General features: G+C 41.4%; 1 protein-coding gene across 7 annotated transcripts in view; it reads left to right on the forward strand.

Moving 5' to 3' along the window:
• The window catches only part of CCDC85A (coiled-coil domain containing 85A), a 167288-nt gene that overhangs the window by 11142 nt on the left and 131443 nt on the right, over positions 1-24703 (forward strand). The window lies entirely within an intron of this gene.

Genomic DNA, 24703 nt, shown 5'->3' on the forward strand with positions numbered 1-24703 from the left:
GGGGGCTGGGGTGGGCGACAAACTAACTTTTGTCCCCAAATCATGATGTATGTTTCTACCCACCCTCCCATTGGTGTTAGTTCACACGCTTAACCATCCAAGAAGCTGGGAGAGGAGTAGGAGGCATTAGTGGAGGGAGAGGAACAATGATTCCGTGGGACCCTGAGTAATCAGGGGGAGATTGATGGGTACTGAAGATAAAATCAGAATGAGTCTGAGAGTCTCCCATCTTGAACTTGAGTGGTTTCCTAGTTGTGTGCAGTTTCCTACTGGGGCTTGCTTGTGGAGAAGGTGGCCAAAGGTTTTTGAATCTGGTCAATAGTGTGTATGCAGGAAGAAATGAATATTTATTATGAAAACAGTAGCATCATGAAAAGCAAATACATCATTCCTAAACAGACTTGTTGCCGGATTGCCTGAATGCTGTAAATATGCCTTAACTTGACCTGGGGATTTTTTTCCATTGCCTTGGGAGCCTTAACATGAGTTTGTAACTTTACTTTCCATCTAATCTAAACAACAAAACAAACAAGCAAAATATGACCAAAGACACTGAAATACGAAACAGGCTGACAGGAACCAGAGGGGAGAGGGGAGAGAATCACAGGGGAAAAGGGGATGGACTCACATGAACAAGTATAAAGGACACATGGACAATAACTAAGGTGGGGGGTGGGAATGGGAGGGAGGTGGGGAGCACTTGAGGGGGGGAAGCGCTGGAAATATAAGACAGAAAACTGTACTTGAACAAGAATTAAATAAAATAAATAAATAAAATACATCAAGAAATTCCCTTCCCCACTCACTCAAGACCCAACCAATCCTCCTACCAAACTCCCTGTAATGTATTCTGAATAGTGCGCTCTTTATCTTACAAAAGAAATCTTTTTCTGTTGCTTAACTGCTCCTTTTTAAAAATGTACAGATGTGTTTGGACACTCCTTGGGTTTCCAAAGTGTAATATCCACTGCATTTGCTGAAGTGGCTCTGAACCCAAGTTTTTAAACCTTTTAGAAGAGATTTAATTTTCTGCATCTTGGTTCTGAAACCACTTTGAACTCAAGAGGGAAAAAAATTGTTTCTTTAAAAAACAAACAAAAATCCTCACAGTCCTTTTATGTTACTTACAGTTGAGCTGGAACTAAAATGATTGGTTTTATAAACTGTGGGCTTTTTTCACTCAAAATATCTGAGCTTTTTCACTTTGCCTGAAAGCTGCTCCAGAGCCAACAGTCAGCTTGGAGCAGTGGCGGCGTCCAATTTTAGCAGTGACACAATGGGGTAAATTTTCAATATCGTCCTTGGGGATTTACCTGTTGGGTTCCATTTCATCCCGGCCCGTTCCTTGTAGTGCTGAAAACTGATTCCTGAAGCTTGGCTTCTCATGCATCCAATGTTCTCTTCAGCACAAATGGAACTAGACAGGAAGGCGGGTAGATAGGATGATTGGTTGCTTGTGTTGGGAGATGGAGGGAACAAGAGGCCAGTTCACCTGTTGTGCGGAGGCCTCCTGGCTGGCTGGGGCTTTGCAGTTCATGTTGCACCTTCACGCACTCTTTCCGGGAGAGGAGAGATGCTGCCTAATGCCTGTGGGCAGCCTGGACTGAGCAGGTCTCCCAGGAATGGAGGTCATTGAGAAAGATTTTGGTTGTGTTACTACCAAAGCTGGGTCATGGCTAGTGAAGCTTGTCTTCAGGAGTAATGGACTGATGGGGTGGTGAAGTTAATGATTTTTCCATTTCTTGATTACTGTTTGATGAGCATGAGAAGTAAATACTGTGCACTGTTTTAAGGAAACTTTGTGTCTCAAAGGAAAAAAAAAATTTACATAGGGGCAAGTGGTTAACTTACAAAACAATTCTGTCTACCAGACAAGTTTTTAAAATAAGAAACTCACTTAGTTTAATCAATGTATCATTTAACTCACAAGAAAAGATTTTAGGTGCAAACCTTTAAACAATGCCTGTCACAAAGTAAGGCATCAAGACTTATCGCCTAGATTCAGATAAGCTCAGGGTTCAGGCCAATGTGTTTTAAAATTTAACAATTTTATTTAGTTCAAAATTGGATGCATTGTGTAGAATACTACTATATTTAATTTTGTTTACTTTTCTCATTCTAAAATGGCAGATCTTCTTTGACAGTTGATATCCTCACCAAGGGATATTTGTAGCACATTGACATCATGTTTTTATTTCCGTCATTGATTGGAAAATGGAGTGGCACGATGTTCCTGGATTGTCAGCCTATAAACTTGGGCGTTGGTAGCTTGTCTTCGTCGTGATGTTACCAGTTAGTTTTTGATATGGATGGTAACACAGGATCTTCCATTACAAATCCCCACACACTTTGGTGGAGTCATTGGCTTGTAAACAGATAGCAAGGTCTATCTCAAATTGCAGAGTTGCCGAGTCATGTACAAAGTCATTCTGTCTGGCGTTGGTGGGAGGCACGAGCATTTTGGATGAGCACTAGCATGTTTTTTATATGAACGAAAAGCAGGTGAAACCAAGAGGAAGTGTGTCTGCACTGTGGCAGAATGAGACAGAGGTGGAGGGATACCATCCTACCTGTACGGACCGACATTCCCGCCGAGGAGACACGCATGTACACACTGAGGGAACAGCAGTGAAAACAATCGCTGCTGTGGTTGGCTGCGTTGAGCATCTTCTTGTGCCTTCCGTTGCATTAAGTAGTTGAGGAAATAGACCCCCAAGAGTTTCCTTTGATTAAAACAGTTGGCTTAATTTCCAACTGGATGCAAAGAGGAATTTTAGGCATTTTTCCTCCCTTAAAACTATCTAACACTGTGTAGCCATTTTAAAATGAGTAGCTGATTAAAAAACAACAAAAACAAATTCAAGACAAAAAAATCCCTGTAAATCGGAGAAAATGCTCATGGATGCGTTTACTTGTTTAAAAGTTTTAATTCAACTGTTTCTTCTCAATTTGTAGAGAGTCCCATTTGCAGAGAGGAAGGCAACACTTATCACATCTAGACATGAAGGCATTTGTCTATTCATTCAAGTTCCTTGCTGTATTCCAAATTTGTAAATTAAGTAATTGAATAGCCACGGTTAGCTGTAAATACGAACTGATAGCCTCCTGGTGAACGGGGAGTTCTTTTACTTGACTCCAGGGAAATCGGAGGTTGGACTGGACTTTGTAAAGTGAAAGCGTTTTCTTCCACAGTGAGTCCAAGGGGTTTGCTTCCAGATGTCAGTGGCAGATCTTTGCTTTTTAACAGAAAACTCTGCAGCCCGGGTCGTGGGTGTGGTGGATGTCGTGGACGACCCAGGTTCTTTGAGCAATAACAGCTCTGCGATGTTGTTAGCCTTCCAGACAGAGGTGGTGCTGATCATCAGGCCGTTCTTTAAAGTAGTCCACCCAGGGGACGTTAGGAATCCAGTCAAAGAATAATAGAGTTTTAATTCTAGGGACACATACTTCTGGTTATCAGCAACTGAACAAAATTCATAGAAGAAGAAACACTACTCTTTATTCTACTTTTTATCTTTTTTCTTCTAAAAACATTGCTCAATTATCCTTAATTTGAGATTGTTGAGCATGTTCCAGGGCACAGTAGCTTCATGTTCCCGTTCGGCATCACCTAGCCAGCAAGAGCACACGCAAGGACATTCTTCCCTTGTGTTGGACAAAGTCTGTTTAGAACTACATTTGGTCTTGCGGGGTGCAGTGTCAGGGTTGCAGGTCTCCTGCCTGAAAGCGTCTTACTGCTTCTTGTGTTTTGTGAGAGTATCTCTCGAGATAGAAAGGGTGGTCTTTCTCCCACTAGCTCTTTCTCTGGAGCAGGATTTCTCAGCAGCAGCACTTTCCATATTAGGGACCACGTAATTCTTTGTTGTGAAGGGGTTGTCTTGTGTGTTTTAGGAGGTTTAGCAGCATCCTGGGCTCTACCCACCAGCCACACCCAATGGTGACTAAACATTTCCCTGGTTCCTGCCACATGTTCCCAGGGAGTGGGCAGAATTGCCCCACATTCAGAAACACCGTTTTGGAGCAGTGTTTTCCAATGTAACTGCAGATTCAAATCACTGTGGTAGCTTCAAAAAGAAGCTAGTGCCTGGGCCCCACGCTCCGATGCAGATTGAAATGGTCTGGCACTGGGACTTGGCATGTTGCAAAAAATTGCTCCTCAGGTGATTCTAATGAGCAGAGCCGGTGAAACCCATTGCCCAGGTGACTGATGCTTGTGTAAAATGGGTCGCTGTGAGTGGAGCTCTCAAATACCCAGGCTTCCTGGGAAGAAGAAAGTCAACTTTTGTCTTCCTTTGCTGAAATGAGCTCCGGACTGAGAAGGCCTGACCCAGGCAGGTACGTAAAACTTCACCCCTCTCAACCCAGAACAAGGCTATCTGCTAACGCACTTAGGGGGAGTATGCTTTGAAAATTGGAGTTTTTGCAGGTTGTAATTGTTAGGTTAATTTGTGGAAACTGTGGCATATGAATAGTTTACTTTTTAAAGCCTTCACAGCCAGATGGAAAAAAGAACATGAGTTTCTAACCCATTTACAGTAGATGCCAATGGTGGGTGTGGATCAAGTGACGTGTGCAATGCTAACGCATTTTTCCCACAAGAGGAGCCTGCATTTCAAGTCACTCAGTTTGTAGGTTTCACCCTGGGTTTTAAGACTGCTCCTTATTCTCTGTTGAGGTTATTCATGAGTGAACAAAAACCCCGAGGACACAAAATGGCCTTGTGTGTGGAGGGGTAAGAACCCATGTGCGGAGAAGCCCAGCAGGGTTTTTAGACAACGAGGGTGTCTGAATTAAGTAGTGGTGCAGTATAGTGTGAATAATTACTCTCATAAATCTCCTGTTTAGCTTAGGAAACATCATAACATCGCTTATGAGTGAATTTGGACCATAGAAATTGAATGTCTTGGGAGAAAATTTTCAGTGGTGACTATACCAGACCTGGTTTTAATCAAGGACTTCTGAGTATAATTTCTGTTGTGTGAACAGGCACAGAGATGGTTAAAGAACTAGGTACTTTGGAACCATCAGATGCATCTAGGTTTTAGCGGAGGAAAACAGGAAAAAACATTTTGAAGCAAAAAATGTAAAATATTTAATATCATAAATAACATAATATTTCACCAATGTAAATGTAAACAGAACTCAACAGCAGCATTAACAATTATTCCTCCCAAATTTGGTGGGCGTGGGGAGAGTGAGTCTTATAGTCCGAAAAATACGGTAATAGTTTTTGATCTTCAAACTTCAATATGGTAATTTGGTAGCCTTCTGTCCACTTTGATCGGACATCAATTTAAGAAGCCTTGAAAAATAGAATCAATTATTGTACCATACTTGTGTGTGCATATTGCATGTATATTAGTATACATTTCTTATGTAATGACAAACTTACTATTGAGAATATTGTGCAATTTCTTAAACTATATCTGAGAGGCAAACTGTTATTGGAAAACTTAGATGTCATAGAAAGGTATTTTCTTGGAGAAGGGAAGGTTTTCAACTCTGCTGGGAATAATAGCACAAAGCTATAAACGTTCTTTAAATCTAGGAGATTCTTTTTCTTTCTCCAAAGGAGATTTCCTTGATCTACACCCTATATTATATATGTGTGTGTATGTACCTGTGTATTTTAATAACTTTAATATTGCATCTGAACAATGTTGGCCATTCAGCTGGCTGACTGTTGAGTCAAACAAATGTCAGGTGCACCCAGGTACAGAAGTGAGTTGCTGCTGTGAATTCAGCCAAGAATCCCGTTCAGCTGACAATGGCCGTGTTGTTTAGATCCAGCTGAAATCAATTAGATGTGTGTATTTTTGGTTTTATTGCAACTTTCCAGAAGATATAGTAGAAAAATATGATTATTGACTTAGTGATGCATTTATGTTTTTAATGAAGTAATTTGGAACAAAGCATTGGGGAAATGAAAAGTTATGGCAAGTGCCGCTGCCTGCAGCAGCAAGGGTGGTCGTGAGGTGAGGCGAGGGACTTAAAAGAATGGAGAGGACCATAAGCTCTGCTGGCAAATGGCAACTTTATTCAAGGAACTGCTGGCTTATATGCAGAACTGCAGTGGCCTGAAGCAAGGCCGCAAGGAAATGAGAACAATGTTGTTTTACAAAAGTTTGTACACTCCCGAAAGCTATCAAGAGGGCAAGATGTTCTCATATCCTGAGAACATTAGCCCGAAGATAATAGTGTCCTCATGACTATCACTTCCTTGGAACATGACGCATATGCCAAGATCTTGTTCTTTCCTTCAAGGCTGAGAACGAGAAGGTCCGGAAGATGTCAAGATACTCGCCGGCTCCAGGGACCAGAAACTAAGTCCCTCCACCATTTTCACAGTGGGGGACTCTGTCCTTGGTCCCCTGCGGCCTGGCGGGCTCCCACAGGCAAGTATTCGATTTCACTAGAGAACTTCGCCAATGTCAAATGAGAGCAAATACAGTGACTTGCTGTATGTAGAACTATACACTTACTCACAGTAACGATAGATTATTCTGGATGCATTGGTGTAGGGATCTCCGTCAAACTCCATTGGTCAGAAGTGAGAGTGTGAAGCCTGACTTTGCTGAAGGTTTTTTAAAAAAATAATAACAATAAGGTATACTTGTGTAACACCATTGGGCCAGTGTATTCTTGATGGTGTATGTAAGACTGAAATTTATGACCTTAGGCTCAAAAACTTCTCAAATTTTAGCCACTTCTGATGCTTAGTGGATTCTTACCCTAGATAGAACTGAGCTCCTACATTAAATGGCCCCAGGAGGCTATTCTTATCACCCCTCCCCCTATACCTACTTTTAAAATAATAGATTTTCAGTCACTTCAGTTACCTGCCTCCAGCTAGCAGTGTTCCTTACTGCCCTCAGCTGGCCTGACTTGAACTCAATTTTCTCACTGTTGTTCCTAAATTCTGTTCTGCTGTTGCTAATGGCTGGTCATACCTCGAGAGAGTAAATACAGATCAGAACTGTTTAAAATAAGAGGAAGGGGCCTTGACGTGTCGTTGCATGAATAAAGTGTGTGAGCTTTAGTGCATGGTCCATGTGTATGTAGGTACTTTGGCTCTCTAAGGCTCATTTTTGCTTATTTTGGGGGTCTTGATTCTGTTTAAGAGAATTGGTGTTTCTAGAAGAACCCAGAAATACTGCTTCTTGGGTACTTTGGCACAACCAGGTTGCCCTTAATAGTGCTTTCATGCATAATATTTAGGACACGCTTTGTGCACATTTGAGAAAAACATTTTTATTTTGAATTTGACTCTGGGAAATACTAAGAATAGTTTCAAGTTCTGAAATGGGCTGCTTTTCAAGAATTCTAGGAAATTTGAGATTAAATATCAAGAATAGACCATGGGACACTTGAGAACACAGAATTGAAACCTCAGGTCTAAGTTATAAGAGTTTCTATCTAATCTGCAAAAGAGTGAGGTTCAAGTTACTGCTGTGCCTGACATAAATTGCCTCCTTTTTAGAGTGCCATTCAAGAGTTCCCAGTAGAAAGAGTAGCTGCTCTCTCTGAGACAGAGGGTCCTTAAGCCACAAAGAGGCAGGAGAGGTATTGAAAAAAGGGAAAATGGCAGAGAAACAGCAGGGCACATTATTGTCCTTATAAAGGCATCGCTGGTTTGTCCGCCCTAAGATAAAAAGCAGTAACTGGGTTATTCACACCTGGTTGAGTCATTTACAGCTTTCACATAACAGAGTTATGTATTATACTGTACTTAAATTATTATGAAAGGGTAGATCAGGTCTTGGGACTTGGTCTTGGATTGAAACTTGGCCCACTCAGTTACCAGGTAAAAACTTCAGAAATAATATTGATTAGTTTCTTTTTCTTCATATCCTCAGTTATTGGGTTGGCCAAAAAGTCCATTATGTTTTTTTCAGTAACATGGCTCTAGCAGTGCTTAGTCTGACTTCATCTGACAGAATTTTGTTAGATCATATTGTGACAGCTGTCATATCAGCATGCATTAAAAAATATCAAAATTGGTGAATTTTTGTGCAGCCGTTTTATTATTAAAGATGGAAGCAAATACACATTTTTGGCTTATCATGCTTTGTTATTTTAAGAAAGGTAAAAATGCAACTGAAATGCAGAAAAAAAATTGTGTAGTGTATGGACAAAGTGCTGTGACTGACTGAACATGTCAAAAGTGGTTTGTGAAGTTTCTTGATCCTATTGACATTTTGGCCGAGGGATTCTTCGCTGTGGGGCTGTCTCATGCACGGGAAGCTGTTTAGCGGCTCACCCGGCCTCTACGCACTAGAAGCCAGAAGTGGGAGACAGCTGACATACTCAAAATGTCCAAATCATTAAAGTTATTGGTGAAAATGAAAAATGCCTTTTATTTTTTTATCACTTTTAATTTAATTTTATTTATTTATTTTTAATCTATTTTATTGACTATACCATTACAGTTGTTCTATTCCCCCCTTCATTCCCCTCTACCCTGCACACCCCCTTCCCCACCTTTACCCCCCTTTAGTTTATGACCACGCGGCTCAAGTTCTTTAGAAAAATGTCTTTTGCGAAAAAAAAAAAAAAACTAAACAGACTGTTTGGCTAAACCAATATTTAGGCCAGAGGTGTCAAACTCATTTTCACTGGGGGCTGCATCAACCTGATGGTTGCTTTCAAAGGGCCAGATGTAATTTTAGGACTGTATAACTGTAACTACTCCTTAACAGTTAAGCGAGAGCTTGGTGTTGCCACCGGGTAAAAACAAGGTGCTGGGCTGTACAAAACAAGGTGGAGGGCGAATTTGGAGGGCCTTGTGTTTGCCACCTGTGATTTGGGCCTTCTGGAGGCACAAAGGTTGGGTTTGGTGATTGCTCAGTGAGGGTATTTTAGTTGAGTTTACACACACACACACACACACACAGCATTTAGTGTTTAATAGAACATTAAATGCATTGAATTTGAAGATCTTGAATGACTTTTAAATACCTTCTTCACTTTTATTTTCAGCTACATAAATAACTATGAATTGTTACATTTAAAATTTTTTCAAAGAAAATACTTATAGCACCCGTTATGCCTGCCGCTACGGTTAGGGCTGAAGGTTTTGGTTAACGTTCAATGACCAAGAAGTTGAAGGTGGTCTCTGGTGCTTCCCGGGCGAGTTGGCTTATCTGGTCAGGTGTATCTATCATTGCTTTAAACAGAGAATTTCGTCTTCCAGTCTTGATTTGTAAAGGAAAGCAAAAGGTTTTCTCATCTTCCAGGATTGAGGGTTTTTTTTTGATTTCAGGGGAAATCCTTGGTCTGGATTATGTGTAACTACAGCTTTCTGAGTGTCCGTAATTGATAATTGGTTTAAAAAATGATGAGAAACATGAATTGTATTTGGAACATGGTATGTGTTTTTGTATCATTAGAGAAAAAACAGTGTTGAATATTTGTGCGTATACATGTATGCATGTATATTTTATTAGTTCAGTTAATTGACATGGGTTTTAATGCTGAAAGATAGAAAGGGGACTCCGTAGTGGTATTTAGGTCAGGAAGTCACAGACTCACATCTGTAAAGTCTCTACTTTTTATCCAGTTCAACTTTCCCATTTTTTAAAATACATTTTATTGATTATGCTATTGCAGTTGTCCCTTTTTCTCCCCTTTATTCCCCTCTGCCCTGTACCTCCCCCCCATCATTTCCCCCACCTTAGTTCATGTCCATGGGTCATACATATAAGTTCATAAGTTCTTTAGCTTCTCCATTTTCCACACTTCTTAACCTCACTCTGTCTATTTTGTACCTACCAATGATGGTAGGTACCGTTTCCCCCATTTTCTGAATGAGAAAATTGACTTCCAAAGAAAACCAGTGAATTGCCTAAGGCCAATTGCCATGTTAGTAGAGGACTAGAGTCAGTCTGACTCCTGGGGCATGGAATGAGTTTTATAAGGAAGACATTTAATCTTCTAGACCTTGAGACCACTTGAAGGAGGGATAATATTTAAATAATAAAGACCCTAAATGGACTAGAGAACCATTCTCCCCCTTTGCTGTTGGAAATTCCAGAAAACCAGAGACCTGCAATGATGAGAGTGGGACAAGAAGAACAGCAATAGAGGATGGCTTAGAGCACTGGTGAAAGGAGGTGGCTAAGGTTGGATCTGGGAACCTCAGGTTAGGCCAGGTGGGTTGCAGAGTTCACTGCTGATGGACAGCCTCTGAAATGTATTGTTAGACGTATTCTCTCTTGCCCCTAGCCTGGGGAGCTAACAACCTTACTACTCATTTTCTCCCACGCAGACTCTCCCCACCCCAAGGCCGTGTTTCTTCCATGTAAACCTTCTTGTGCAGGTGGACTGACCTTAGTCCCGTCCTCACACCTCTACCTGTATGAACAACCAAAATGCTGTGTGTGTCTGGAGAACTGTCAGCTTCTGGGCGGCAAGAAATGGAAGGGAAAGATACTGGGAGCAAAGGGATGGGCCAGATGGCCATACCAACTGCTCAAGGAGTTGTGTTTTTTAATAACTCAGCTTACTGCAAACAAAACCAATGAAGCCAGTTATTCTGATTTATGCTACTATAGGCAGAAGTAAAGTATACTTACACTTTTGATGGCATTTAAAAGGTCAGAATATCTGAGTTGCAGATTTCTGTTCAAAGCAGCCTGGTCTATTGAGCCACTCCTGAGAATTCAGATTAACCATGCTCATTAATTCAGTGTCTCTTCCATTTCCCTAGACAGCACGTGCCAATTCACCACTCACCCAAACAGAATAATAAGATCCTGAAAGGCAAGTCATTAGTCATATCTGCAGATGATGGATTAGTTGCAACTGACAGGAAGGTGAGCCAAGAGTCAACGTAGAGTGAGAAAGGGAGAATAAAAATAGAAGACAAAGGTGGCGTGAGGGGCAGTGCCACGAAGAATTTCACAGGATCCGTCTGTTTTGCAGTGCATGTCCTTGGTGGGCACCTGTCTTACGTTGATTGCCAGGACAGGCCCGGTTGTTGTTCCAGGAGCCAACCAGAACTGTCTGGCTGTGGAGCCGGGAGGGCGAGGGAACTGGCCGAATTTAGCCGCTTATTTTACATGTGAGGGTCCTTTGGTAGAGAGCATATTTACAATTATGATCAATTAGAGGTCTAGAAATAAACATCATCCAGGTGGTTTGCCATGAATAGCTCCCCTAGTATGGTGACTTGCATGAGAAACTCTTTGGAATCAAGTTTCTCAAAATCTGTGGAAGAACAGGCTTGAATATTGCTTATTTTTAGCGTATCCCCTTGGCACTAAAATGGAGGCTGATACTTGAGTCCTTCTTGTCCTAAGACTATGTGCCATGTGACTTTCACCCTTACTTTTTTGGCATTTTCCTGTTGCAATCGCAAAATTGCTCCGGTTGCAGGCTATCGGCCTACTACATAAATCTGTCTTTGATGGAAACATTGTTCTTGCTAGAGTCTATACAGCCAAGTTATACAGTAGGCATTCATTTAACAAAGAGCTAAGCTGGTGCTGTGAGACCTATTCACAAAGCGTATCTAGTTATTTTGTAGGTAATCTGTGGAATTTCACCCATATGTTAAAAGTAATATGTAGATACTCATCTTTAAATTGGCATATGGCATCCAAGCTTTATTTATGGCTCTAAAGCAATGAAACAATTTTATGAACCTCCTTCAGCCAAATTCTATTTTCATTGTGAATAAGTAATATGTATTCAAAATGTATCTTCAAATACTTTAAAGTAATATAAGTTTTCATGAAGTTATAAACATAATATGATGAACTAACTTTATTTTTATTCAGGTAACACTGGTTAGTGACACATTTCAGGGGGCAACTTTATGACAATACCTGTATGGGACACTGTGTGCTCACCACCCGAAGTCTGGTGTCCTCCCATCACTGTGTGTTTGACTCCCTCTACCCTCTTTGTTCTTTCCCCAGCCCCTCCCCCTCTGGTAACCACCCTTTTGTTGTCTGTATTTGAGGGTTTTTTCTATTTGTTTTTTGTTTTTTATCCCACATGAGTGAAACTATCTGGTTCCTGTCTTTTCCCATCTGACTCGTTCATATAGTATAATACTGTTAATATCCATCCATGTGGTTGCAAATGGTAATATTTCATCTTTTTTATGGCTGAATATTATAATGTTCCACTGTATACATGTGTACTACATCTTCCTTATTCTGTCACCTGTTAAAGGACACTTGGGTTGTTTCCACGTCTTGGCTGTTGTAGGCAATGCTACAGTGAGTGCAGGGACACATACAGTTCTATGAGTAAAGGTTTTCAAATAATTGGTGTCCATATGTACAAGAGGGAATGCTGGGTCATATGGCAGTTCTATTCTGAATTTTTTGAAAAACATTTATACTGCTTTCCATAGTGGCTGCACCAATTTTAATTATCACCAGTAATGTACAAGGAGTTTCCCTTTTCTTCATTACCTTTCCAACGCTTATTTCTTTTTTTTAAAGATTTTATTTATTTATCTTTAGAGGGGAAGGGAAGGAGAGCAGGAGAGACATATCAATGTATGGTTGCCTCTCATGTTTCCCCTGCTGGGAACCGGCCTGCAACCCAGGCATGTGCCCTGACTGGGAATCAAACCGCGATCATGTGGTTCCTAGGCCCGAGTTCAATCCACTGAGCTACACCAGCCAGGGCCCAACACTTATTTCTTTAAAAAAAATTTTAAAAAATATTTTATATTTAGAGGGGAAGGGAAGAAGAAGGATAGAAGTGTGGTTGCCTCTTGTGCACCCCCTGCTGGGGACCTGGTCCGCAACCTAAGCCTGTGCCCTGACTGGGAATCAAACTGGTGACCCTTTGGTTCACAGGCTGGCACTCAGTCCATTGAACCACAACAGCCAGGACCCAACACCTACTTCTTGTTTTATTGAAAATAACCATTCTGACAGATATGAGGTGATATTTTACTGTGGTTTTGATTTGCATTTCCCTTAGTGATGTTGAGTATTTTCATATGTCTGTTGGTCATTTGTATGTCTTCCTTGGAAAAGTTCCTATTCAGGTCCTCTGCTCATTTTTTAATTAGCTCTGTATTGCTGTTGTTTAGTTGTATGAATTCTTTATGTATTTTGGATATTAGCCCCCAGTTGGAGGTATTATTTGCAAATATCTTCTCCCATTTGATTGGTTGTCTCTTTGTTGATGGTTTCTTTTTGCCAACAAAGCTTTTTAGTTTGATAGTCCCCTTCATTTATTTTTGCTTTTATTTCCCTTGCTTTTGGGGTCAAGTTTACATTAACTTCCTAAAAGGCATCATGGCACACTGCGCAGTTGGAGATTTGGATATAGGATTGGCTTTGCCTCTGACCCTGAGAACACCACTGACTTCTGTGGGGAAAATAATGTGTCCTTTAAATAGGAGGCTTGAGATAGAGATCTCAGTCAGTAGTCTAAGAATTTGGATTTTATACATAGATATATACAACCTGAGAGTAAACAGGGAATTTGCCAACTTTTTACCTTTGTGAAGTATGGATAGTATATAATAAAAATAAGCTTTACCTGCTAACTAACACCATCATTTCATAAAAGATCATTTGAACATTTAAATATATACTGTATGTATTTAATATTTATATCTATGTACATTTATATGTTTAAATACATATTTAAGTATATTTATATATAAATATATTCATATATATATTTATATAAATAGAAATATAAAAGTATATGTAATTTACTTAAGGGCAGCCTTTCTCCCCAGAGAAATAGCTGGCAATGTGTATTTTTATCTCCATAAAGAGTTTTTTGGAATAATAATGCTAACATGTCATCCAGGGTTTAGATTCAACAGTGACACACAAAATGCGTTTCTAGTGTCCAACCTGTCCTGAGACCTTATTTTTACCTCTGCCATTGTACTGATGGAAGCCAGGAATCGCAGCCCATGTTATGCTACCAGCTTCTTGCTCCTCTTACCAGGACAGGGAGAAAGGTGATTTGTCAGCTTTGGGGGTCTGACCAGCTTAGGCTGGGGGTTCTTCTCCTTACTTGCCACTCACCCAGTTTCCTCCAGAGGTTGTGCAGCTGGGCTTGGGCTCCTAACAGGGAACAGTGAAGATAATCTCTGGGAGGGATTCCGTGCTTAGGTGGGAAGTTCATTGTGAATGGCTCCACCTGTAGACCCCTGGGCTCAATCCTCTCTCTGCACCACTGTGCCTTGTGTGGCGCTTGTCAAGGTTGCAACAGTTCTCTGAGCAATGTCAGAATGGACTCAAGAGACATGGTCATGGTGATGAGTCTAACACCTCATGGGTGAACAGGAAGCTAATGAGCCACCATGGAGGTGACTTGGGATTTGCAGAGTTCTGAAGTCGGTCTGATGGTAGGTTTCCTCTGTCTGGGCGGGCCTCAGAGGGAAGACTGCAGATGGGCTGGCCTGGTGTGCAGCGTGCGTTCCGCGTCAAGACTCTTACTTTCCCAAGCTGCTTAGTGGGATAGTGCTCTGGAAAATCGGGGAGGATTCCACTTCTTACTGTACTGTAGACTGGAAATGTTCACATCTCTTTCCCATCTATGGACTAGATGAGAGAGTAGGGTTGTCAACAAAGTTTGGAATAAGAGCAAGCCAGTCACTAGGCAGTGGTGGTACCAGGTTCTCGTGGGCTTTGGTCAGGTCCCTCCTAACCAGATTTTGGTGGTCTTTTCCTAGAAACTTCAGAAGTTTCGTTGGCACTTTAACCCTATTCCTTTACAGCTGTTGTTCGAACTGGGGTTGGAGCCACGATCTTCAGTTTTATTGGGAGGCTAACATTAAGAGAAGGGAAGGGCAAAATCTATTGCAATTGTATTGTAAATCATTTCCTTGACTCATCAGGCAGCCACACGTTCTAAACAATGTCAGGGATAATAGAGATTTATTACAACAAATTAAAGGCTAATCAGAGTGTGTTCTGAGATAAACGACATAGTAAAACAAATATGAACGTCTAAGAGGCTGGTAAAAGAGTCGTGGGTGTGGGTGGTAGGAGAAAACAAAATTCTGCTTGTGTTTCACTTAGTTTATATAGACTTCTGCACTGTTCCATGGACGGATGAGAGATTATTGAGAATAATACGTATGCAGACACACTCATTCAGCAAGTACTTACTGTGTATTCTGTGTGGGTGCAGCATGGTGACAGATGCTGCGTGAGATAGAGAAGAGTCCGTCTCAGGCCCTTTATACTAGTAGTTCATGGTCTGATATGTCCATGGGGAAAGATATATAACAGTGAAGGTGTACAATTAAGAACCAAATGGACAGAAGGAGCTACTGGTACCACGGGCCTTGGTGGGCCTGGGAGATGGGTCACAGGATGCTGTGTCAGGGGTGGCTGCTCAAAGGAGGTGTGTTGTGAGGGTCAGTCCTGGGGCTTAGTTGCATTTGGATAGGCTGGCCAGAGGGGTGAGGGTGTCTAGGAGAGATGGCACAGAGGTGGACATGAGCCAGTGGTGTTAAAGGAGTGATGAGGATATAAGTAGATCTGAGGTCTTTGCTAGGTTGTGGCAGATAATTTTGGAAAGTTGGATAGAGGCTATATTACTTAGGGTGTTATCCCTAAGGGTTATCAATGGGTGTTTTCCTGATGGCAACATTAGTTTCTCACATGGGGAGGAATGTAAAATGTTCTTCATTCTTTAGACCTTGTGGTTAGACTAAGTGGACCAGGAAAAGTAGTTCCTCAGTGTTGGAAGAAAAAAAAATCTCTTGTTGGGATTTTATAAGTCAATTTAATTCTAATAGTTTGTTTTGTATTCCTTTTCTTCAGCCTTCCTAAACTAAGGTTTTACAATGATCTGTCTGCAGATCACTGAAGTCTACATGGACCTAGATTTATGCTGTCATTTAATCATCTTCCATTATTTTGTTTTTCTACCAGAGGTTATGCTGAGGTCCTGTTCTTCTTTAGTGGGGGACTTTTACAATGAGGATCATAAGTTGAGATAATTCATCTTCTGACTAATATCTTCTGAGTCAGTAATGGAGATGTCGTAAGGTTTTAGGGAAAATGCAGTCTAGTTGCTGGGAAGGCAGAAAAATACTGCTACGTGCAAATCAATGACCTAATTCTGTTAAGAACAGTAAAGGGAGAAAAATAATCTTGGAACCTGTTGACTCTTCAGTAGGTTTAGTGTAATAAAATTAACCTCATTTAGCCTTTACATTTCATTCATTTTGATCTTTTTTCCCTGTTAGGATTTTGACACCATTTTACCTGTGGTGTTGCGTAAAGTCTCAGTTTTCAAATTGTACTCCACTGAGCCCTAAGAGTTTTGTGGAGCCTCCTCCATTTGGGGGCCTTGGGGAGTGAAGAGGGGAAGTAGGCAGGCTCTGCCACCCCCTGCACTCCGACCACATGTACTCTCTCACTAGGCAACTCTACATTCACACTTGTTCACACTTCTGCTGAAGTGTGGGGAATTTATTTTTCAGACGTAGGTAGACATTTAAATTGGTGCATTGAAAACTTTGACCTTCCTTTTCTCCTATTTAGTTTCCACCATCTGTTCTTTATTTTGTGTTGTCTTCTGGGGCTGGAGAGGAAACAAAGTAATAAATTGTTTAAAAGAAACCAACGCTTTTTGCCAACCTGTACATATAGCTGTTGAGGGACTGGCAATTTTTAATGGTTTTTATAGGAAGTAGCAAAACTTTTCTAGAGAAATATAACTTAATCCACTAACTCAGAGCTCTTTCCTGTTTGAATCTCTTCTTTTCTTTTTTTTTAAACTATGGAACTATTTAGGCAGGATTTGCGTTTTAATAGCTTAATTAAATAATGACACTAATGTCAGTGGGTTGCCATTCCAAAAAGTTAAGTTTGAATTTTAAGTTTCTTTAATGGCCTATCTGCTTCAATTCTGAGTTGGTATAGGAAGCTTTATTTATTTAAGAGCAAAATTTTAAATAGTATTCAGGATACAACATTTCTTAGCTCTGAAAAACCTCAGCTAAATTGCTAATCTTTAAAAATAAAATGAGGTTTTCTTCTAGGTCTTTTCTTTCTCTTTGTCACATACTTTTACACACTCAGACACTCACAAATTGCCTGCTTTTTGACCAGTGCAATGCTAACTCCCTGAACTCAGAGTGCTACTATAGCAGAATGTGTTGAAGCAGCTCTAAACGTCACAGCGACACAAGGTCCTCTTCTTCCCTGAAGTCGTGGCTCCGGGAATCCTGGGTTAATGTACATGGAGAGCCTGGTTGGACGAGTAGAATCTTAGAATTTATTGGGTATACAGTGAACCACTCGCCCAGCTTAACTTCAAGACAGAAACTCTCACAGTGATTTTTATAGACTTCAGAATCATAATGTTTTCAAGCTTCCGCCTCGTTCTCCGCCTTCAGGCTCACCCTGTGCATGTGAGGAAAGGAAGATGGGAGGGAAGAGGAGGAGAAAGAACTGGAGCCTTGGCTCTTGGTCTCAGGATAGTCCCTCCCATTTTCTTGTAAACTGAAAGTTGGCACGAGTTGGCACCCCGTGGTCTCAAGTATCCACTTAGGAATGCTGAAGAAACCAAAATTCCCTTTGGTATGCCATGTCAAATCTCAGAGCCCCCCATTTACAATCCAGACAAGAGGCAGTGGGCAGTCTTCAAAGTCCTGCCTCGAGGACTTTCTGGTGTGCACAGGCCTGTGGTCTGTCTAATTGGAGCCAAAAGGAGAGAGGAATCTTCTGGCCCTTCTGAGCCATCCTTCTCTGAAGGTCTCCATCCGATTACAGAATGGTGGTGGATTAGAACCTGCTGTGTGAATCCACATCTAAGTCACCTTCAGTGTTCAGTTTGATCTGATAATTTATACTGGGGCTCATTACTGCAGCGGGCTGTGGTGCCTGACTTCACAGAAAGTAAATAGAAAGCTCATTGGTTGAATGCAACTTATTTGGAAGTAAACATTCTTGTGTAGTCTCATGTGACTTTTCTCTCTGTTCCTTATGAAGGAAATTAAAACAAACAAACAAAACCCTAGTCACTTCCAAAAAGATTAATTTAGGCCTGGGTGATATATAGTAAAAATTACAAAAACGCAAATAGGACAGATTTTTTTTTTGAAATTTCAGAACTTAATGTTGTATACAAACAAATCTCCCTGCTTAGTCTTCAAAAAAAACAGTGGTCTTTTGGAGTTGGTGCTTGTTTAAGGCTTTCATTTTTGGCCAAAGTTCTGTGGTGTGTTACAAAGAACTAGCTATACTTGTTGGTCTCTATCAGATATAGAAACTTAGGAGACCTTGTCATTTATGTGTTAGAGACTCAACAGCTCACATTAGTTTAAGACCTAACTGAACCTAGATGAGGGTGTATATGAAGATGCCAAAGTACAATGTAAAGGAAGATCAGACAGATCCTCTGCTGAAACGTTTGCTTATCCATCCATCCATCTGTCCTTTACTCATCTATTGCACACTGGGCTCTGTGTTCAGTTTTTTTTATTCCACAACTGAGTTCCTGCTTCATGGGTCATGGATCTCAGGCATGCTGTCTGAGGTCATGTTTGTGACTTCCAAACTTACTGGCCCTTAATTTCTATGGTCAGCACCATGGCTTTGAAGTAGTGGAGTAGGGCACTTAAAATCCATTGGAGGTTTAAAATGAAAGGAAATCCTGAGGTACTTTTAGGAATATTTGGGGGGGAGTTTCTAAGCCTTAGCTAGAGCTGACTCTTGTCTGCTGTGGTCTAAGGAAAAGCAAGAGCCCAGCTGGTGTGGGGCGCAGTGGCCCGAACCACTAACTGTGTGCTTTCTGAAATTGGCTGTTGTCCCCTGGCGGCCCCAGCTCTCTGCTCCAAGGAACCGATATACCACACGAGGAATCACAAACTGGTTGATGGTCACAGTCACATTTTATTTGGCTCACACAGTATTCTAACAATTGGAAAAGTCACATACAAATCTTAAGTTTCTGGCTTCTTTGATAAGTGGGAGGGTCTTCTGACGCTGGCTGTGCACCCCCACATGGCAACAGTCAGCGGGATGTCCGTGCAGTGGCCGCCTCATCAGTGGAGGAGGACTTCTAGTTTTATTGCTGTGTAACAGATCATCTTGGCACCTAGTGTTGGAAGACAGCAACCTTTCCATTGTGCTCATGGATTCTGTGGGTCACGAATTTGGACTAGGCAGTGTGGAGGTGGTTTGTTTTTACTGCACAGTGTCTGGGGCTTCAATGGGAAAGACCGATTCTGGAGGCTAGAATCATCTGGAGGTGTCCTTATTCACACATCACGAGTCGGACTTGGGGCTCCGAGGGCATACCCTGAATCTAGCTGTCTGCAGCTTTCGTTCTCTCCACCCGGTCTTCCTGTGAGTCTTCTGCAACGCGGCAGCCTCAGGTTCCTTCCTGCATAGCAGCTCAGTGATCAAGAGCAAGTCTGCCAGCAGAGTAAGGCAAAATCCACCTGGCCATTAAGAATGTTAAAAAACAAAATTCAGCAGAGTAAATTTGAAGAACTTGTTGGCTTAATATTAAGTGATTGAATTGGGCAACATCCATGTAGGAACTAGAAGGGCCTCCAAGGGCTTGTGCAAAATGGAAGGTTTTTATAGGAAGAAGGGTGGGGCAAGGGAGATAATAACAAAAGAAAAGAGATGATTATTTTTAGACCAGGGCATCTTTTCGGGGGAGGGGAATGGCAAGGGTTTTTCAGGCAGATTGCCTTGGCTTCCTGGGGGTGGGGTGGGGAGGAGAGGGAGAGGGGCTGGAGAGGGCCTACATGACAGATTACCCTACTGGTACTTGACCAGAAAATTGCAGACGGGTTAATTAAGATAACTTTTTTTAGGAGAGGTTGAAACTGCAGTTAGATCAGGTATTAAATTTGGTATCATGGGCTGTTAGCACTATTGATGCCATTTCGGGCTGGTGGTTTTCTTTTTAACGAGGACCTATTGGCGGAGGTAGTAATGTCACTTTGCTGGTACTGTATTGGATGAAGTGGCCAAAGACCATCAAGATGTAAGGAGGAGGGCTATAGATATCACCTTTCAAAGGGCCGAGGAATTTGCAACCATGTGTTAAAACACCCAAGGGGGTGCCAACATGTTCCCGTTTGCCGTAGTCTGCACCACTCCCTATCACGTTACATCCAGGCTACTTTACTGATTGCTATTATCCAGCCGCCCACGAGGGCATTTGAGTTAGGGGTTACTGTCCTTCCTTGACATTCTAAATTTTAGATGAACACTACATTCTTGAGTTTACCCTTTGTTAACATTTATGATGATAACTCTAAGCATTCCTTCTGGGGAAAGGAGTAGGAGGCAGTGTGGACCCACACTGCAAACTCCTTTAGGGAGACTACAAGTTTTGGGCAAGGGAGGAAATCCACGGAGGTTTGACTCGTGCTTGTGTTGGCTGTGTCCCGCAGGTGCGACTGCAGAAATGCGTTATGTTGTCCGCGTATTTGTTTCCTTATTTCTATTTCTTAGCTTTGTGCATTTCCTCATATATTTCCTTATTCTGGGGAGTATGGGTCAAGCTTCTTGTTTGATGTACCGTGGGTGTTATTCCTATCACTAAATAATGAAATTTTATTTAGTGGTGCCACACTACCAGGAATGTTACAAACAAAGCAATCACAGTTTTAAAAAACCATGAAAGTGTCTAGACAGATATTATCACCTTTTCATTTTCACCAAACTCTCTTCTTCCAGTGATGGGAGTCATAGTTGTCCAAGTAGGAATGCTGGGTGTTATTCAGCCTTTACTTCACCATCATCCCAGGCTGTCAGTATTTATTCTCCTGAACCTTCCTTTCATCTGTCCCCACTGTCACTTAGCTCAGACTGTCATAATTATGAATTCTGGTAGTAGGCCACCTAGCTGGATATCCCCCTTATTTCTAATATCTCCCCATTTCAAACTGTCCTCCGTTTCAGAGTGATCTTTCTAAAACCTCCATCATCATGTTAATTCTCTGCAAACAAGCTAACAAAGGCCTATCTATGCCCCTGGATAAAACTCAGTTTTCGTTTGTAAATGGTACCAGCAGGTTCTAAGGGTCTGGACCCAGCTTAGCTCTCGGACCTCATACCAAGTTGTCCCTATTCTGTGCAGTACATTCGTGCCCTTGGTTGCTCTGGTCATAACTGGTTTCTGAGTGCTTCGCCAGGTGTTAGTGGCCAAATCCTACACTGGAAGCCTCCCCTGGTGTTCTCTCCTTCCTTTCTGTGCCAAATGCTTTATCTTTTGGCTTTCTGTAACATCTGAGAGCGTTTATCCAGGGGAATAATTTGTTTGCCTCCTGTCTTCCCAGTTCTGACTCAAATTTTTTGAGAGAAGGGGGCCTTTTGTCTGTGTCTGTCAGTGCTTGACATATAAGTAGGGCTCTTGGTACATGTTTACAGAGTGGCGGACTGGCTAGAGCCCGCCAGCGGCTCCACTCCAGCAGCGCTCTCGCTGACCAGCAGTGCTCAGAGATTGCTTGCAGTGGGATGGAGGACCCTATTCCAGATGGTGCTGGAGAGGGGGCGTCCCGTTCTCTGTGCTCTCCACACTGACAGGGAAAATATAAATATATGTTTGGGGAAAGACAACAAAGATCTCTTTCTGAAATCTATCTATCCCGACTATGTATTTGTATATATTGCAAAAGTAGTAACGATGAAATCTAGCTGTCCCTGGTAAATCTCAAGAAAAAGAACTTGCTTTGTATGCGTCTGCGCTTGTGACACCTTTCCAGCTCCCTTAGTGAGCAGCCCGAGTTTCCACTTAAATTCCGTCGGAAGCATCCTGATATAGTGGGTGGGGTCGCGAGCGTGGAACCAGGCACCTCTGTCCATTCTGGTTCCAGTTTCTTCCTAAGCGTCGTGTCCTCGGGTACAGCTTATGTCACTCCTTGGAGCCTCACCTTATTTAGAAAATGTAGGTAGCGGATAATAGTGGCAGTCGATACATGTGCCATCCCTTCCTTCCTCCAGGGCAGAAGTAATAGCGCACCTAGTTTTGTATTTGTTTGACAGTCGGATAGCCACCTCCGTCATCACTTAGCTCCTGATTTTGCCATTTGAATCTCAGCAATTTAGAAGCTAGTAAACCTGGGATTGTAAACTAATTGTCGCTAACTGTATAAAGAGGCTATAATATCACCGCATCAAGGGAATGAGAGGGGAAGAGCTCCCTATGGTCTTAGGTTAGGGCTCTGCACTTCCATCAGCTGACAGCTTTCCAACGAATCACCTTGGTCACTGTTGTTTATAAAAGAAGAAATAAGTACTTGACTATGCTCTGAGTATGTCCAGAATTTCATGCTATTGAGCTTACTGCTTAGTCCTGGTCCCCTGGTGCCTGCTATTAGGGTATTAGGTAAGTCTCATATTTACCTGTATTTCCTTCCCACCTTGTTCAATAGGTACAAGCCTGGATGGCTTGGGTGGCAAGGCACTACAGTAGCAGTCGAGATTCGCAAAATTAGATTTTGCTGTAATTGGCAACAGATTCTTTGTGTTGCCAAGAGCTGTAGCTAAAATTACCTACGTGTCAAACAAAAGGAGTTCTTCTAGGAATCGTCTTGTGCGAGGAGGTTGGAGGAAGAGCAGAGAGAGACGACTTTTGTTTGAATACCCACACTCTAGGATCTAGGCCAGACAGGGATTGAGCTGCTTCTTGAAATTTTTTATTATTATGCACTCTAGGAACCTCTTGAAAAGAGACTAATGCACTTTTAATGACTGGATATTAAAGGGTATTTATTTCAAGTATAAAAAATTGCTGTCAAAGTGATTTTCTTTTCTGTCTGAAAGGAACAAAATCTAATAGTGGAAAGTACAACACCCCAAAATAGTCTCTTCTTGTGCATGCACCCTCATTATGGATGGCTGGTCTGGGTGGGGTGATTGGAATGGGTAGTGAGTTGGAATTTGGGGGAGGGGCATCCAGTCAGCAGCAGGATACGGCAGGTGGATGGAAGGCCGAGAGGCAGCGCCACTTGTCCGGTAGGGCTTGATTGGCATTGGGGACTGAGCTTGACTGATAGGAGGTGGTGATCTTGAACAGTCTGCTGAGCTAGGATTACACAACTGAGCACAGTCTCCTAGGGAGAAGGGTGATGTCACTATACATAACGTGCAAGGGGTGTGTACTCCGGGGCCAGACAGGGTTTGAGTCTTGGCTTCTCCACTTGCCACATGAGTGGCCTTTAACAAGTTATGTGAGCTCTGGGCCTCAGCTTCTTATCTAGGAAGAGGATGATAAACATTTTACCTTATGGGGATTTTGTGAACAATGAGTGAGGCAAAGTATATAAAGCACATAGATTGATATCTGCCCCTACTAAGTGCTGCATAGATGTCCGAGATGAATTATTAGGATTTTTTTACCAATTGCCATACTTTTTGGAAACTGTAGGTGAGGCGCAATGGTTATATAGGTGAAAACCTTTACCTGACTGTTAATTACCCAGTGAGTGAATTTTCCTTCATCTTGCTGGCCAAATTACTCTGTTTATTTTCTAGATGGATGCTGGTATCCCAGATAAGCTGAAGATGATACAATTAAAGAAAAAAATGGAAAAGGAAAAGCATGTGTAAATAAGTCATGGTTAACTGCTGTATTGATTTATTGGTCAAGGCGGACCTGAATTTATACTCGGGTAGTTTGAGCCTAGAGTCTGAACTTTCAACCTCATCAAAGTGAAAATTGATATGTTTCTCCCTCTCCCCCACCTCCTAAGAATAATAAATTTATTATTTTTGGAAAAGTGGCACATGATCATAATAAAAAATTTAAGCAGCGTAATAAAAAATTCAAACAAAATCTTAAAAAAATTCTAATTTAAGAATTAGAAAGAATAAAGCCAAAACAAAACCAGAAACAAACCAAAAGCCCCAATCCTATCATCTAGAAATAAACACCATTCAGGTTTCTGAAACTCCTACACATCTCCTTATGTGTAACAGAGATGAAGGTGGGTTGAAATCATTTTACAAGTGGAGATTATTTTGAGGGTTGCTGTGGAGAAATACAAGGCCAGTCTGACTTTTTCCTCCCCATAAATGTGACTTGCTTTTTCTGCCTAGAAAATTTTCTCATGAATGTCCCCTAAATCTGTCTTGATATTGATGCTTCAGAGTTGCTTTCCTGGGATGGAATAGGTCCTATTGATGTGGTCACATTTTATTTAAGGAAATTATCTTCTGTTATATGTACAATATTTAACAGTCCTATTGTAACATAACATAGAGAAAATGGAAATAAACTGAATTGTGCCATTCTTAAGAATTCTCTATAAAGCGTGCAAGTCCTGACTGACTTCTCCTAAACTCCCTGTCATCTCTTCCCAGTCCAAACCTCTCCTTTTATTGGTGATATCCTTATTCTGTCTTTGAGGGACATTGTTTCCTTGCTTTTTTTTTTTAAGTAGTCTTTCCATCAGTATCTTGAACTGATGTAGTTTAGTTTCCTCGAACTCATATTGTGTATATTTTCTAATTACAAGTGACGTTGAACATCTTTGATGTGTTTATTTGTCCCTTGTGTGTCTTCTTCATTCAGATGCCTGTTCAGATCTTTCATGGATTTTGAAATTGGGTAATTTTGAAATTTGTTAAAATTTTAAGAGTTCTTTGTATATTTTAGTTACAAGTCCTTTATCAAAGACGTGTTTTGCAAATATTTCTCCCAGTCTGCCTTATCTTTTCATTCTCTCAGCAGTGTCTTTTGCAGAGCAGAATGTTTTAGTTGTAGTGAATTCTAAGTTAACCACTTT

This window comes from Sturnira hondurensis, unplaced genomic scaffold, assembly GCF_014824575.4.
Source record: "Sturnira hondurensis isolate 20B ecotype Veracruz unplaced genomic scaffold, ASM1482457v3 Scaffold0006413, whole genome shotgun sequence".
Taxonomy (NCBI): domain Eukaryota; kingdom Metazoa; phylum Chordata; class Mammalia; order Chiroptera; family Phyllostomidae; genus Sturnira; species Sturnira hondurensis.